This window comes from Aquila chrysaetos, chromosome 11, assembly GCF_900496995.4.
Source record: "Aquila chrysaetos chrysaetos chromosome 11, bAquChr1.4, whole genome shotgun sequence".
In the NCBI taxonomy this organism is placed as follows: Eukaryota; Metazoa; Chordata; class Aves; order Accipitriformes; family Accipitridae; genus Aquila; species Aquila chrysaetos.
The window spans coordinates 5516577-5533560 of NC_044014.1; the positions used below are offsets into that span (position 1 = coordinate 5516577).

The window sequence follows — 16984 nt, forward strand, 5'->3', positions numbered from 1 at the left end:
CATTGTGCACTGGCCTATTTCAAATACCGATCTACAAGTTTCCCGATGAAACAGACTGGTACTTCCTCAAAAACTTTTGCAGGAATTTCTGTAAGTGATGTTTCATGCTCTTAATTTAACTACTTTCCTCCATTTTTAGGTATCTACAATAGCAGCCAAAGGCTTTGGGATATGATGAAATGAGGAAATGCACTGCACAAGATGCAAAATCCCTCTCTATCACCAATCTCTTAAGACAGCCAAAACAAAAAACCTCACCTATTAATGGTTTTTGCCTAGCTAAAACAACTATTTTAATTGACCCTCTAAATGCACTGAGCTAAGCAAACAGAAGGAAGCATCCTGTGCAATGAGGCCATTCTAAAAGACACTCTTGAAATTTATCTATTAATAACTTACAAGTGGTGACTAGCCTAGAAAGCAATAAAGTAAAATAACAAAGTTAAAAGACAATGAAAGAATATGTTCAATAACACAAAGTTTTCACAACAGTCAGAAGTACAGTTTTCATCACTTCGTATTAAGTCTAAGTAACACAAAGTTACTCAAAATGATATAACCAGAGATGAGTACAACAGAGGAAAACAAAATATAGTTACATTAATTTACTTTGACTTATCTCATACAATCCTCAAAACAAGTTTTAAAAAGCTTATTAATTTCAGTTACAGACTAGTTAAAATGCTTAATAATGCAGGTTCAGAGTTGATTATTATTTACAGTTATTTTTAATGTTATTATGGGCCTTTTCAAAACTGTAAGCACATGCTGCATGTAAAACTCCAAACATGACAAATTAAGTCCTTGTTCTCGAAAATGCTTACATGATTAGTCTATAGAAATTGTTCCATTCATGAGAACTAAACCAAATTAAAAATTAAGCAGTGTGTAAGCACATTACTTATTAGGATTGCTTATTATTACTAGTTACTCATCAGTAAAGAAAAAGTTTAATTTCCATTACCAGTACCAGTTTAATCTAGGCCAACCATTCTGAGAACTCAAATTCCACACACTGCCAGCTATTTCAAATTCAACCCAAACTCGTCTTCAAGTAAGAAAGGGCAGGAGTCTCAAAAGCATCCCAATGACTTTGAAACACAAAGACTATCTCCATCAACCTACAAATCCTGATGAAACTTATTTGACTTGAGGAAGTTCAATGCAAAAAGAAGATGAGCTGGTTAAAAAAAAAAAAAGTTTGCCATTTTTGAGCCAGCGTTGCTGATTTTCACTGTGAATGCTGGGTACAAACTCACCAGCACAAACAAACATAGACCTTCTACCTGTGAAGTACACAAAAAAAAAAAAATATCAAAAGGCCAACTGGTTAGGAAATTAACAAGTTGAAAATACCTTCTTCAGTTTTCACAGTGTACTCTTTACATTGTTAAAAAAATAGCAGCAGGTGCAAGAGTGTGTTAAAGTAATTTTGAAAGTACTACTTCAAAAAAAAAAATATCTGCCTCAGTAGCACCAGGACATTGTGCTGAAAACATTGGGTAGAAGCCAGAGGGAAACCTAAGCAAGCATTGCAGTAGTAAAAGATTACATTTTACATATAGATCCAAAGGCAAGTTCCAAATGTAAATGCAAGAATATCATACTGAGATTAATTCCATTAAACTGTACATATTTCAGACACACTAAAGTCAGCTCTGAATAGCTGAATACCTGTGAACTGTGATTTCACATTACATACGTCTACTAGTAGCACAGCATATTACAGGCCATCTGAACACAAACTTAAGACAACATTTAACAATTTTGTCTACAGTGAGCTCAGAACATAGCAAGCAAGCATATTTTTGAATGCTCGTAACCAAACTGTGGAGTCTAACAAGGACTGTAAGTAACTGATTTTTCAATTCATTTGAAGTACCAAATAATGAAAAGAACACTATCAGGTGAATACTTGGTTTGACCTTTTTTAAAAATGTAAAAGGATTTAATGAAACCAAAGCAAGTAACTGATTATCAAATTTGATTTTTATAGATCTAATTTAGCAAATTCAATGCAAAATAAAAAAATGCAACAGTTCGTCAACATTAATACTTTGGGAAGGTAAAATTGTTGCCATTAAGATTTCATCTCACTGTTATTTTAATATTGTGGGACTTGATGGTGCAGACCACGTTCAGTTCATTGCATAAGCCACTACGTGGGCCAAAATTCCTGCTACTGTGAAGACTAGGTATCTCCTCCAGAATCCAGCTTGCTTATCAATCATGTTAGTACTACACAAGGATTCACAGAGATTAGGACTAATCTCAGAGCTTATCAGTAAGTGCAAGTTTAGTGAAAGTTCTTTAGGAAGAATCAGGCTTTGTCTGTTTCATGTAAATGACCCAATACTCATTTACAGAACACATGCCAGCTCCTGTTTACCATGGTGAAAAATTAAGGAGGAAAAAATCAAAGGAGGAGAAAATTAAGCTCCCATGAAATGGCAAGGTTTTCAGGTCATTACCTCCCCCTGCTCTGCTTTTTTATACTTAAATTAAGAAAATGAAATCCCACTCTGCCATATACAATAAAAGTCTCCCTTGACACAGAGAGAAACCCCATAAGATAAAAGCTTATCTGCAATGACAGGTTTTTTAGAATAGTGCCACCACACTAAAACTTCACTTGAAGCACATATTTCACTATAACTTCTCTCACAATTCATTTCCAGCAGCCTTGCTCCTTGGAAGCAAGATGTGAGCCCAAGGAATTGTCCTCACACCAGGTACAGCCCATGTGTGGTTGCTGACCTTCTTCCTTACCGTTCCTCTTATTTGTGCAGTGACAAAAATACCAGTTTACTGCACAGCTGTTGTTCTGCACTGACACTGGTGTTTCTCCAAGCATAAATTACGATGCATATGGAGAATAACAATGCTCCACCTACAGAGTAATCCCAATACTACCAGGAAGTCATCAGGCTCCTGGCGCTTTGCAGGATGGCTGCCTGACCTATACACAGCAAGACGGAAATACTCCAGAAGAATCACAAATCCTGTGTATGTGCAACAACATGCCTGGAAATCCTGAACTTACCATGAGTATGCAACACACTGGTTTTCAACATACTGTACTGCAGCCTTCCCCCAAGAAGGGAACAAATGGATCTCCCTAAGAAATCCTGCTCCTCCACCCAAAAATCAGGCCACCAGCACAAATTAGCAAGACAATATAAATAAATCACAGCACCTACAGTGAACCCCATTTAAGGAAGAGAAAAAAAAAGATTAATGAGAAAAAAAAAAAATAACCAAAGCCTGAAGTCCTGAATAAGCAGGAACACTTCTGAAGCAAGAACATCCTTTAAGCACTGCTACCTAACTTTGCAGCACCAGTGCACATACAGGCACTGAGTGTACCAGCTATGGAAATAACTTGCCAGATTAATTATTAGTACAGCCTAAGTTTCCATTTGTTATTATAAGCCTCCCTAAAGAGTTAACCAATATATTTAACAACATCTTTTGAAGTGCAGTTTTAAGAGGACTGCTCAGTCTTACAACAAACCTGACATGTAACTGTTTTAGCACTTAACAGAAGAACATGTAATTAAGTCACTAGTCTGAACAAGTTCAAACACATTTTCTTGGACATGGGATGTAAATGTGGTGGGTACCAAAGCACCCATGGAGAGCATACACATCAAAACAGTTACATATTAAACTAATGAATTTATCGCCTATCTGTCAGTACAGAGAGACTGTTCCTGGGAGTGTTGACTCTCAACAATGAAAACACATTTGCAAAGCTTGATAATTGCTGTCTAGTCTACATTTTCAGTGTATAGCAATGGCAATGCTATCTTGTATTTCCACCAGAAGTATTTTAAATCCAAAATACTTTTAGCTCTATAAAGTTACTGAAGACAGTGCTCTTCAGAGGTGACTGCAAATTCTTTTCCCCCTTGGAGGAGTGGGGAGGTAGAGAAGCTATCTTCTCAACCTCTTTCACATGGAAAGTCAGTAAATCGGACTGAATTTAAGAGATTCTCCCTATCATGCCAGCAGAACAAATGAACAAAATTGACAGCTATAACATTTGGATGTAATGGTTAGCTAGAATTAAAAGCACTTTCCAAAGAAGAGAACAGTCGACAGAGGAACAGAGACAGCTTTGCTATTGTTCCCCGTGTGGCAGAATCATAATAGAAAAAGATTTGCCTGGTTCATTCAGGTATTTTAAGCATTTTTTTTTTATATATACTTTGTTAAACAAACAAAGCAATGCAGCGCTCCTTAAATTTTTAAGGACTTGCTTTCTCTGTTCTTAACTGATCCAAGAGATTTCCAGTCAGAACTTTTTTTCCCCCCTTATTTTTCTGATTTTACTCTGTCTGCCTGGAACTGACCCCTAGCAGTCTCTTCAACCTCTTCCTCCTAGCACAACGGAGCTATATGCCCCACATTACTACCGCACCTGAACACATCAAAACCTGACTGACATATCCTTCTAACACTTCCGCGATGCAGAGAGCTGCTACTGCTCTGCAGTTTCAGTATGAGAACGAACGGAGGGACAGAGAAGCAGCTTGTCCCAGGCCACACAGGAAGCTTTTGGCAACACAAGTGAGCTGAACCTGTTTCCCAAGTCCCAGAGCAGCAACCTCCCCATCAAACCACCTTTCTTCTACATAAAATACCTGAAACTATTCAGATTTTCAAGGCAAAGGCATATGTTCAAACCTGAAAACTGTTTAAACTGTTGAATGCCACGAATGTCTACCAGACCTGCAACTCCCTACTCACGCAGATAACATCTGTTAAAAGTAAGTGGCTCATATAGTTCTGCAACAGAAAGCTTAATAAGTTCCTTCTCCAAGATTAAAGAAACACCTACACGTTCTAGATGCTTCTGCAAGTCCCTGGAGGGAGAAAATGCTGCTTAGTGCTGAGACAATGAACCAAGCTTCCTTCCTCAACAGCAACAAAACCCTGCTCCTTTACCTAGCACTAACAGGAAAGTGTTATTTATAAAATTGAGCCATATACGAATACATATCTAAATGTTTCTCAAAGTTAGGCTACAGCATGTATCAAGATGACCTTAGACTTACAAATTTTCAAAGTCCTAATTTGAGAGATCAGTGTAACAGTAGAAAAAAATTTTGAAACAGGTCAGCCATATCTCCCATTCCAATTCATTTCAGTCATTCCATGCATTACAGTGCAACTTCAAAACCTGAACTTGAACCATACTTGTTACTCTGACCTTTTCAGCAGTCAATTTTTTTAAAGCAGTTACATTATTTCTGTATGTCAGATAAGCTCACTAGAATTTTGATGTTTATGTTTCTTACCTAATTTTATAAAGCATTGAGAGCAACACTTCTAGCCACGTCTTGTTGCATTTAGGCTCAAAACCAAAAGAATGCATGTACTGACTGTTGTATTTCTTGTATTGTTTGTCTCCTGGTGACATCTACAACACTTGCTCCACTTTGTAAAAATGTTTTATGCTAAAGCTGGTTACTTAAATTCCCATAGTTTGGCGCTGAAGTAAGTTACTATCCTGTATTTTCATGCAATTATACAACTGCACAAAGGTTTATTTGGCTCTAAACCCCAGTAAGTATTTTCTAAGAATGTTTCTATTGTTCATAATTATCAGGGGAAAAAAAAAAAAAAAAAACAACAAAAAATCCCAAACCATCTTGCAAGAAAGATACATGCTGTTGTATCACAAGCCATTGTTTAGACAAACACTGACTTACAGCTGGATACAAGAAAGAGCACACCACAGCATGCAAGGAAACTTCTCACAACATGCACTCACTTCCCAATGCTCCTGGTTTGCTGCATTTTGAAGGAACTACATTTACTATGATAACTGTCAGCTTAAATAACCACGAACATTTAGTAATAAAGACATCAATGGAATTCTAAATCTACTAAAATAGATTAAGAATTTTGCAGGCCTGGCATTTTGGGCTATGTCCAACACTACACTGGAGACTGCATTACAAGTAGAGATCTGTTCACATTTCAGTAACGTCCTCAAGTTTTTTCTAATGTTACAGTCAATAAAAACTGACTTTTGCACTTCCTCTCTTCTACACTAACTCTCTGACATACAGTCAGCCTTTACTATTTCTGCCGATATAGCTCCCTTGCCTTCTGAAATAAGCCACAGCTAGCTGGAAAAACCAAGGCCTTTTCCTGCATTCAGGTCTTTTCCTCATATACACACCTTCCTTATTCCCCATGTGTTTGTCTGTCTTCTGTCACTCAGTTACTACTCCCGAGGAAGAATAAATACAGGGGCAGAGAAGGAGGAGGAAAAGCATTAAGATGCTTCCTATTCTCTTCATACACTGGTTCTTCTTTGTCTATTCTCTAATTTATATCAAAGCATCTGCTCCTCTGAAACATTTAAACACTGCAATATACCTCTCAGTGACCTACTGTGCATCTTTATTTCTGTCCTTGAAATGCATAGCTATATAATGAAACATAAGGCCAACTGTAGTTATAAAACACAGAAATACCTTAAGAAAATAGATTTCATCTCTGCAATTTACTAACTTGAAATTAAATTTTCTGCACTAACAAAATAAAATCTCAATGTTTAATACTGCAAAAAAACCCCACGAGAGTCACGGAAAGTTTTACTTTTTATGCAAAGCTCTTCTCCAGCAGTCTAGTATTCAGTGATATCTAGGGTACACAAAACCCCCATGTATTAACTCTCGAATTACCACCTTCTGCAGCATCAGTGCTTATTTATCCCTGAATTAAAAGGCTCTCTTCCATATATCAACCAGGCTAAGAATCTCTCCCTACCATGAGAGATTTCAGCCCACTTTTAACACGTACGCACGTGACAAACAGGAAAACAGCACTTCTACGCTTCTCTGACAGTTTTACGTATCGTTACCTGTGTGACTCTGTCAAGTCAAGTAAAAATAACAACCAGAAGCAGGAGACAAGACTGCAGGGACCTAAAAGGCAAGTTCACTGTTCCAAACCCACTCTTAACTTCGTAGAATGCAGTGAGCGTCCTGTGAATTTATCTTACAAGAAGCCTCATGAGAACAAGTGATAAAACTTGAAGAAGTCTCTTAGACGTAACTGGATTTATAGACCTTCTCAAGGACTACTGAATTTGCTTTGAAGTTGCACTTGTAACTCAGTTGTGAAATAAACTGATACAAGACTTCATCATACTTCATAACTACTTTCAAATCAAAAGTATTAAAAACCCCCATCCTTGAAAGTGCAGTATAGTAAACTCATTAAGACAGAGTAACTCATCATAGAGCAAACAGCCAAAGTTGCCATGCACAGCTTCATCTCAGTAAAGACTGTGTTTGTGCTGCATCATAATGAGCACAGCCCAAGTATAAAAAAGAAGTGGACAAATCAAACAAAAAAACCCCCAAACCCTGCTGGATTGAACAGTGAGGAGCTATTCCTGGCACCTCACAGGCCCAAACTGTATTATCAAATATGGCTGTCTTCCAGTGTCATATATGGATAATGGGAAGAGAACAGAAAATTTATCTTTACAGACATTATGGCCTCTTTTAGGAAAGTAAGCAATTTGTCAGAAGGCAACAAAAAAGCTGATATGATTCAGCTTACTATATGCAGGGATGTCTAGCAGTCTCTTTAAAAGTACTATGCTTTTGCAAAAAGGTGAAGCATGGAGAGATCTAGCTCTTAAGAATCTAAAAAAAAAAAAAAACAACCTAATTCTCCCTCTCAGCTTTACTCAGATAAGCAACACCGTTTTGCTCATGCCTTATTCGTAATGCTCCACCTAACAAATTAATAACTGTTTCCCCACTTGAATATAAACTGTTCTTTTTGCTTGTTTAACACAGTACATTGATTAGTGAAGATCAGAGGTTTTTTTTAAAAAAGGCCTCAAAACAGGAGCCTGTTCCCCAAAGAGAAATTGTGGTCCTCTTGATGTTACTTTGCAAACGTTTTATGCAATAAAACAATGCCTTTTATGAAGGTTATGCATTAGTTACACCTAAGGGAATTGCATAATACATACAGCATTTAAGCCTGTGTTAAGTTAGTAGCATGTCAAATGCCCATCTGGAATTTTACATGTGCTAAAAACTGCAAACATGACAGTATCAGTTACAGTTTAACGTTCATTTATAGTCAAGTTATCCATTTAAAGACGCTTCAGGTAAATAACCAGCCCAGGTTACAACTAAGCTAGAACACACCTCAGAGGTGCAGGCTTGCACTGCTAGCACAGGCAACAGCTTTCCAAAATAGCCCTCTTCAGAACTAGCGCCTTCGAGAGCTGAAACCAAACCAGCCACTAAACGTCAGCCATCCCAATCACGCTCGGCTCTCCTTGAAGCTGCAGCTTGGGATTTCTAATAGGAAAGGCGAGCACAACCGAGAAAGGCCCGGCTTGGCAGCCGAGCAGGCGGGGTGCTGGGGGAGCCCACACCCTCCCAGGCACCATCATCACTGCAGGGCTCTGCCTAGATAAGATCGCTCCTTCCCATCATGCTCAAAGAACAAAGTTGAGAAGAAGAGAGGAGAAGACAAAAAAAAAAAAATATATATATATATTACGGGTAGTGAGATCATTCTCTTACCTCTGGGGATGTGACAGAGCCCTGACTGCTTTACCAGGGCAATTAAGCCACGGCCTCCTATGCGCTGCCCCCGAGGTGAAACACGGGGAGAGCCCCCACGCCACGGCGGCGGCCTCGAGGGAACACGAAAAGGAAGAAGAAGGGGCGAGAGGAGGGAAGGGAAAGGCACGAAGCGGCTCCGACGGAGGGGCGACACAAAGGCGGAGCCGTCGAGGGGACAGGACGGTGCCCTGCCCGGCCAAGCACGGAAAGGAGAGCATCAACCAGGCGCCTTCCCCGACGGGCCGGGCCGGGCCGGGCCGGGCCGGGCCGGGCCGGGCCGAGCCGAGCCGGGCAGCCCCGCCGCCTCAGCTGCCCCCCCCCCCCCCCCGGCCCCGCCTCAGCGCCCCCGCCCCGGGCCGAGGCACTTACTGGAGTCCAGGGCAGTCCGGGAGTCCCCCCCCCGTGAGGAGAGCCGGGCGGCGCGGGGACCCGCCGCCTCCTGCCGCGCTCCCCTCCCGGCCCGGCCCGGCTCGTCTCGGCGCGGCGGGCGGCCCTTTCTCTTCCCGCCCCCTCCTCCCTCACAAGTAACTTCGCCGGCGACACCGCCGAGGCCCCCGCCCCGCCGTGCGCATGCGCCACAGCCCCACCTCCCGGGCGGCGCCGGGTGTGTGTGTGGGGGGGGGTGGTGTAGGCCGGCGCCGCGGAGCCTCCTGGGATATGTAGTGCGGAGGGGGGAGGCTCCGGGTAGGCGTCGCGATGCCTGACGGGAGTTGTAGTCCGCGGCGGGGCCTGGTGCGGGGCGGGAGGCGGCTGCTGAGGCGCGGCCGGCGGCAGGGAAAGGGTCGGCCCTCGGGCCTTACGTGTGACACCGCCGAAAGTCGTTTTTCTGCAGCTGTGCTCTTGAACATGCGGTTACTGTGGCCTTCATAGTAGATTTGGCGGAGAGGGACCGGCAGAAAAGGAATTAACCGTCTGGAGGTGCGGAGACTCTTCCCCCACACGTCTCTGCTCGCAGAAGGCTTGTCGCTTCAGGTGCTACCTCAAAGCTTTTTGAAGCCATCGATCACTGTCGTCCTAGTGGAGAATAACAATTTCCAGTAATGATATTTAACCAGTTGTAATGGGAGGTTACTTCTAAGCGTATACTAAATTTAAACCCAAATACTTAGGGTTTTCTGAACTACTAATAGGGAAATTTTTTTTTCCTAGCTTAAAGCATGATATCTCTAAAAATAGAAGTCATCTGAACTCAGCCGTTGCCTGTAAATACATCTTTGTTTCAAGCTGGCATTTAACAACCGTACTTCACAGAGAAACAAAAGCTGTAATCAGAGCACAACAATAAAAGCTGAAGTCAGCCGCAAACAATGCCCTACCATTCCCATGGCAACTTTTTCCTATCAAACCCTGGCTAGGTCCCACACTCTGCAGCTGCACGAGCCAGAAGCTTTTCAATCTGGACTCCCATTCACAATTATTCGTACATTTTTTTGATGATTTTTCACTTAACACTGTTTTACTGGAGTTAATGTAAGACAATTAACAGTAGCCAGCACCGCATCCCTCCCCCGCTTAGCTCGCGAGTTGACATTTCTCGTGCTGACAGAACTATCATGACTGTGGCAGCTCATTAAACGACTGCAGGATGTGGCCCGCCATTGTGCTGCGCGTGGAAGAGCCCTTTGCAAAAACGATATGCCCTTTTTGCAATCAAAAAGCCGTGCAATCAAATGCCGTTTCATAACACACGTGCAGAAGGTGGCAGACCGAAAACCATGGCAGTCGACAGTCTGCAAGAACTTTCTCCAGCCTTCCAAACAAGGTTTGAATAACTGTGCGTTGTGATAATAGGACTCAGGAAAGAAGAAAAGAAGATGAATACATTTAAAAGAGGGAATATATTATACTGGAATCAGGTAGCAAACCTCATATTGTAGTTTACCATATTCTCCACCGTGGAAGACTACTGCAACCTACCTTTCGAGATGGCCTAATTCTTCTGATGTTTGCAATTTAGTGAGGAGAAAATAACGTATGTAAAGAACTATCTTTGCTTAAGCTGAGATACAGACTTTTTAAAAAGGCCAAATTCTGTTAGTTGCACTGTTCACAAAAGTATATTCACAAAATATGTGTGTGAGGAACCAAAAAATGAAGAGCTCAGCCATTGACCAGCATGAGATGGAGAAGTCAGCTGCCACTGACACCCATCCCTCCGTACCCAGTGCATGGCTCTGCCCATCTCCTCTCCCCAGACATACAGACTTCTGAATGCTTTTAAAATTGGCTATAAACCTTCTATCTTTTATCCCTGTAATGCTGAAGGAGAAATACTCTGTGGCTAACTGGTATACTGAAATACATCAGTTTACAGCTGTGCCTGGAACATATGTATATTGATCTCTTATGCTTGCCATAAATTTGGTAGTCAATAATAAAAAGCCTTGAAGTCAGGCACTGTCGGTCAGATCCTTGAAGTCAATATCAGCAGGCTAACTTAAAGCAGCCTTCTATCCTGCTCAGCATTTTCTTGTTTGTGAACATTTAATTCAGTGGATACAACTGCGAAGAACCTACTGGGAGTCTCTATACTCTCCTGTAAAACAAACATGAAATTTTGAAATAATAACACAGATTTAATTCAAGTGAGCATTGCTGCTGTTGACATAATCCCTGAGTTTAGTTTTTCCTCTCCCCATTGAATTAGGACCACTGCTTATTCCTTCCTACCCCGTGTGGCAAAGGAGCGAGGACATGTCCTTCAGAGCCTCTGAGAGTATTGTGCAGTTAAACCAGACTGATCTTAGACAAGGCTAGTACAGGTTCACAGTATTTAATACCTCCTTTAACCTTTTCCTCTGTTTTCACATAATGATTTTAAAGGATGAAAAGAACGTTGAAGGCAAAGATTTTTTTCCCCCATGAATTACACACACAGTTCAGGTGAGCACAACAGGGCACGTTGTGTACGCTAAACCATTTAGGTATCAATCTTTGATGTCCAAGACCACCATGTGTATAGAAACATAAATATAGTCAACTCTAATGCCTTGACTTAAAACAAAACTTTCTTTCGGCAAGAAGCTGCTCATAGCTGCAGTGTTATGGTGGTGTACTGTCCACTACTGGCACGCAGGCTACTTACTTAAAGCTCAGCTGAGTTCACTGATTTCCAGGCAATCCCATATTTTCAGTATTCTTTTCTGTTGAGTGTGCAAATGTAACAACTGAAAGAAATTGTGGTGACAGACAGATAGACTTCAAATCTGAAGTTATTAGGTCACGCAGATACTTTCCCATTCTTCCGCAATACAAAGTAGGTGCGCAAAGATTACAAAGGACAGAATCTATTTTTTTACCCACCCTACAATTTCTACAAATTTTCAGGAGTAAAATCTGTACTGACTTCTGCCCATGCAATGCCACTGACTTCAATTTAGCAACTGGCTTGGAGCACAGTATATTCCAGCAGGATTATGAGACAGGCACTTATTTCCTCTCCAGTTGTCTCTATTCATAGTTTTCAAAAGCTGGCAGGTATTCTCACAAGATTCTTCATGCCTGGCAAAAAATAGTGGCAGGCCCCTTCGTACAGATCCTTTACTCAGGAGCTGCTTGTGATTCTCATCACTGAAACGGGTAAGAGAGTTTGGACATCAATTCCTGCTGGGATTCCAGATACTCAAAAATGCAGTCTGTAATAAACATTTGGCGGGTGACCTGCGGCAATATGCAGCTTTAAGAACAAGTGTTTATTTCACAAGGTATGGAAACTCACATATGGCAGAACATATGTGTATAACAGTAATTCCCAAAGGAGTAACAGGTATCTATCTATCTATGTATATGCAAATATACAGATATAAATATGCATATCATACATATACCCTGTATATATAAATACACATCCTGCATGTCTTGGCAATGAAGCACAAATATTCAACAATTCCAAAATATCCCAATTCTTAACTTTTCTAATTGTATTTTCATGATGGTTAATTTTATTCAGCAGAGGAAGTTCAGCAACTTTATACATACGCAGAAATAAAGAACTATGAACAAAACCTCACTTCATTGCTCTAAAGAAATTAATTCTGCCTTAGACAAAACCGTTTTGTTAAAACTAACAGTTATGTTACAGTGGAAAACAGGAAAAAGCCTGGCCAGTGAATTACTAAGTGTAGAGCAAAATGCTCTCACTATATTCTTTTTTTATGAGTTCAATATTGCAAATTCCATCCACATGCAGTATGCGTCCTGTGCACTATTTTAAGAGGGGTGTTACTGAACTCAATGGGACTACTTTTCTTAGAAGCTATGATCAGGCAAGGTCATTACTCTGCTGACACCTTCAGTGTTAGCAACCAAGGAAAGCTTTTCAGTCATTAAACTTTATCCCAGAGGATGAATGTCTGAGTTTTTGGCCATGGCATGGGATTGATTAGGTAATATTTATTACCTGATTAAATTATTTGCCATAATGTAGAGAGAGACAAAAATTCTCCAGGGTTCCCCTCAGTATGACCTGGGGAAGAACCATCCCTTGTACCTCAGGGTTGCCAGTCGCTGTGACTTCAAACACGTGAGCAAGATGGAGTGTAAAAAACAAGGTTGCCTTCTCCACCTCGGGAGTACACCCTTGTTCACCTCCGGTTAGGGACAGTTTCTGAAGCTTGACAAGATAACAACACTGATCCCCGAGCTATCCCTAGCTAACGGGTAGTGATGGAAAAACATCCTCTCCATCCCTGCAGGTAATTAGCTAAAGCACTGAAGAAGGAGGTTTCCCTACTGTCGTTGCCTTACAGCAAAACTGTGTGTGTGATGGGCACCTTGAGGGCAACACAGACAAACCTCTTCCCTTCACGCCTCCCACGGGGAGGAAAGGAGCAGAAGCATTACAATCCTTGCACGTATAAGCAGAGAGTTTAACTCAAAAGCTGCTTTAAAGCATATTTACAATATGCATTTTAAAGCCTGTAAGTGAGAGCCAAAACATCTCTTCTGATGAAATTATGTTGACAGAGCTTGGAAATTTAATCTCACATGGAGGTTGAATTCATTAAGCTTCAGCTGCCAGTCATTGGATCTTGTTATTAATTTGATACTGAGGTAGAAAAGTGCCCTGATGTAACTGCTGTGTATAAGTACTGACACACAGTGATGAAGTAATTTCTCAGCCTTTTAAGTACTCCATTTCCCTGAAAGTCATATTTAAACACTTTGAGTTCGTTAGCACTAGGATTTTAATATTATTATGTTGCAGTTGTTTTCCTCATTCCTATGTGCATAGCATTATACTAAAATACATATGATGGTTCTTCATTTTCTATCAAACAGTGCATTTTTATTTCTCTTCCATTTTTAGATATAAAGTTTATTACTGAAAAACAAAAAGCCCCCCCCCCTTATTCTATTTTAGCCCAAAGCCACTCCACATTAAAAAAATGTGAATTATCTTTAAAATATAGTGTCTCTGCAATAAAAAGTTTGAAATGTTTTCTTCACTTGGGGACTATCTCTTTCATTCCAAAGCTTAAAAGACGAGGGCTTAATCTTCTTCAGAAAAGGGCGTATTCTGCACTGAAATATATACAAACCGCCCAGAGGGCTTTCAGCTTGCACGGTTGTTGCAGTCACTTACTCAGCTCAGGATGGTGCTTTGCTTCTCTCTGTCGTTGGGCTCAGCAGCGGCATACCCTAGAGAAAGCCAACATTCAATGCTTTAATGGTCTTGGGATGACAATAGAAGGTCAGGACATGCGAGTTCGCTTTCTGGCACTGTCACAGATGCGATGCTGTTCCTTCAGCAGATATCCTTTACCAGATGCTGGTTAGCAATATACACCTTCCCTTGTAAAGCGTTTGAGGTCTGCATATGAAAGTATACAACAATGTAAACATGATTTATTACTAGAAAAATTGTTACTCTATTGGAGCACACAGAATGTGAGACAGAGGCAATGAGATACACTATTTTTTTTTTCACTATATACTATATTACAGAGATAATTTACATTTATATTAGATAGTATGGCATGGAGCAAAACAGGCGGTTGAAGCTGCTCTCATTTGTACTTTAACCCGGAGCCATAACATTATACTTCGCTGTAAGAACTCAGAGTCTCGGAGTGACAGTCTTAAGTCGCAGTCCATGATGGGTGGAAGTAAGAAAGTTTTCATTCAGTTATAGCAAGATCGCAAAGTAAGTTGCAATGCCCTGCCCTCGGCACACCCTTCTGACTTAGCTATGGCTAATCTAATGTTAGATTTCCCATGCTGGGGAGTCACTAGGTGATGGCACTCGGGGTTTCTCCATCTGGCTGTGCCAGGTGGCAGATCGAGGAGATGTGCCAGGCGGTAAGAGTCCCACTGCTGGTGCCACCAGCCCTCGACCCCTCTCGTTGGTACCCACTTATGGATGTGCTCCTCCAGCATGGAACAGCCCCCACTGGGATGCCCACATAAGTGGCAGAGTCTTAGACCAAGGTTTTTAATAGGAAGAGCAACTCTGCAGGTGGAGATCCAAGCAGCAGCATCTAAAAATGTGCTGTTTAACATTAAAGGAGTAATGACAGGGGCTTCCAGTACAAGGTCAAAAATGCCTCAGCCCATGGCATACAGCACAGCAGCAGCACAAGCTCATTTGATAATTTCAGATGGGTTCAACAATTTTCCCAGCCTACTTCTGCCCTGGCAGGCGTCATGCCAGATCAGGTATCACCTGGTGCTCTGCAGCTGGCATGGAGGTGGCGTTAAAGCCGAAAGCTGGTGTGAGCTCCACAGCAGACGCCGTGGCTCATTCGGCTGCAATGCAATTGTGTGCCGACACAGCCTAATCCTGACCCAGTCTGTGCTGGCGCAGGATGTGGAGCTCAGCCTGAGGAGCACCTCTCCAGCCAGGCTCGGTCCCACTCTCGGGGCAGCCACCCTCTGACATCCCTGGGGCTGGACTGGGCACGGGGGTCATCTCTGCACGCACCCAAATAAACATTAGCCCTGCTCAGGAAGCAGTAAGCGTCAAGAGAAAGGTTGGTCTGGCTTCTCGCACCGGGGCAGGTCAAGGCACTGCAGGAGCCGTTCTCCTTTGGGAGCAAAATTCAGCATTGCCTCCAGCACAGAGGACATAGCTCTTTCTGGTTCAAGATCGGTGTGTCAGCTTTGTAAGCCTTAAGGATATATGCTCGAAACATGTTTTACTTCGTAAAAGCAAAGAGCTTTCTCGTTTTCTGTATAGTCAGGGAAAAATTTGCAGGGCTGCGAAGTAACTGATATTGGTGGCCATTAAAAAATGTACAAGAATTGAAGTGTATGGAGACCCTGGTTAACAAGTAACAATGTAACTTTTAAGCTCAAAAGATAAAATGAAAGAAGCAATTATTAAAGATTTATTAAAAGATAAGGGTATCTCTATATAATCCACCATATTACATTACACAATTTCAAATAGATAACAAAAATAACAACTCTGTGCCTACATTTAAAAAGGAAAATAGAAACATTGGTTAACATTTCAGAGTATCTAGAAGGAATGCAAAAATCTTTCAATGTTTAGGTTTAGAAAATGTGTAAAATTACAAAGTTCTAGTGACATTCCCAAATTCCAGCTTTTTAGCCTGTTGATGTCCCCTTCCCAGGTTGTTCCTTGAATGCTGTTTTACATCTCCTTCAGAAAAAAATATTTTGTAATGTCTTAGGTTGGTTTCTGAGCAGAATAACTGAGCTTACTTCAGCACTAATCACTCCTGTAAGTTACTTGGGTGAAATAGCTGTCATCCTTCTAGGACAATCCCCATTTTTCCTACCTCATTGCTTCTGAGGAGCTCCCAGTATCTCCCAGCATGATTTGCTTTTTATACCTCCCTTTGTGACATCCTGCAAACTCTGCTGCCTTCAGTAATGTCACTTTTTATTTACGTTGGAGGAAAGATTAAAACTGACCACTGGGATTAAAGCAGCTGGAAATTTGGTCCTGAACTCGACCAAATTTCAATGTTTGTAACTTCCAACTGCTCTAATTTTTCATATAGGAAGCCAAAGTCTTTGCACATTGTATACATTATGCAATGGTTTACTGATGTACACTGATTGTGAATATTTTGTCATCAAAAGCTGCCTAACTCATGTCTTAAAATACTTGTGTCTTTATTCCATTCTCTCTAGGATTTACACTTTTATTGAAGTCAGTGCAAGAATAAGGCTTTTTTAGTATGTTCTTACAGTAACGGATGCAGTTATGACATTGTCTATAAAATCCTCTGTTGCCAACAGTACCTATCCAGAAGCCACCCTGAACAGATAACTGCTGATGGGGGAGACAGCCAGAGCCGGGGCCAGAGCCAGCTCCAGCCCCACCAAGGTGAGGAATGGGGTTTTGCACCGAGATAGAGCCCCTGTGCCTCGGGCACAGCAAGTACCCGCCACGGGGT

At 41.4% G+C, this 16984-nt stretch overlaps 1 protein-coding gene across 9 annotated transcripts in view; it reads right to left on the bottom strand.

Annotated features, from left to right (window-relative positions):
- PLEKHA1 (pleckstrin homology domain containing A1) overlaps positions 1-9132 on the bottom strand; it is a 39377-nt gene extending 30245 nt beyond the window's left edge. For 4 of the 9 annotated variants that reach the window (XM_030030787.2, XM_030030781.2, XM_030030784.2 and 1 more), the window contains exon 1: positions 8985-9131. The gene's annotated coding sequence lies outside the window, so the exon portion shown is untranslated. Of the gene's footprint in view, positions 1-8573; positions 8749-8984 lie in introns of those variants that run through there. The other 5 variants (XM_030030786.2, XM_030030788.2, XM_030030789.2 and 2 more) reach the window with 3 other exon arrangements.
- Between the last annotated feature and the right edge of the window lie 7852 nt (positions 9133-16984).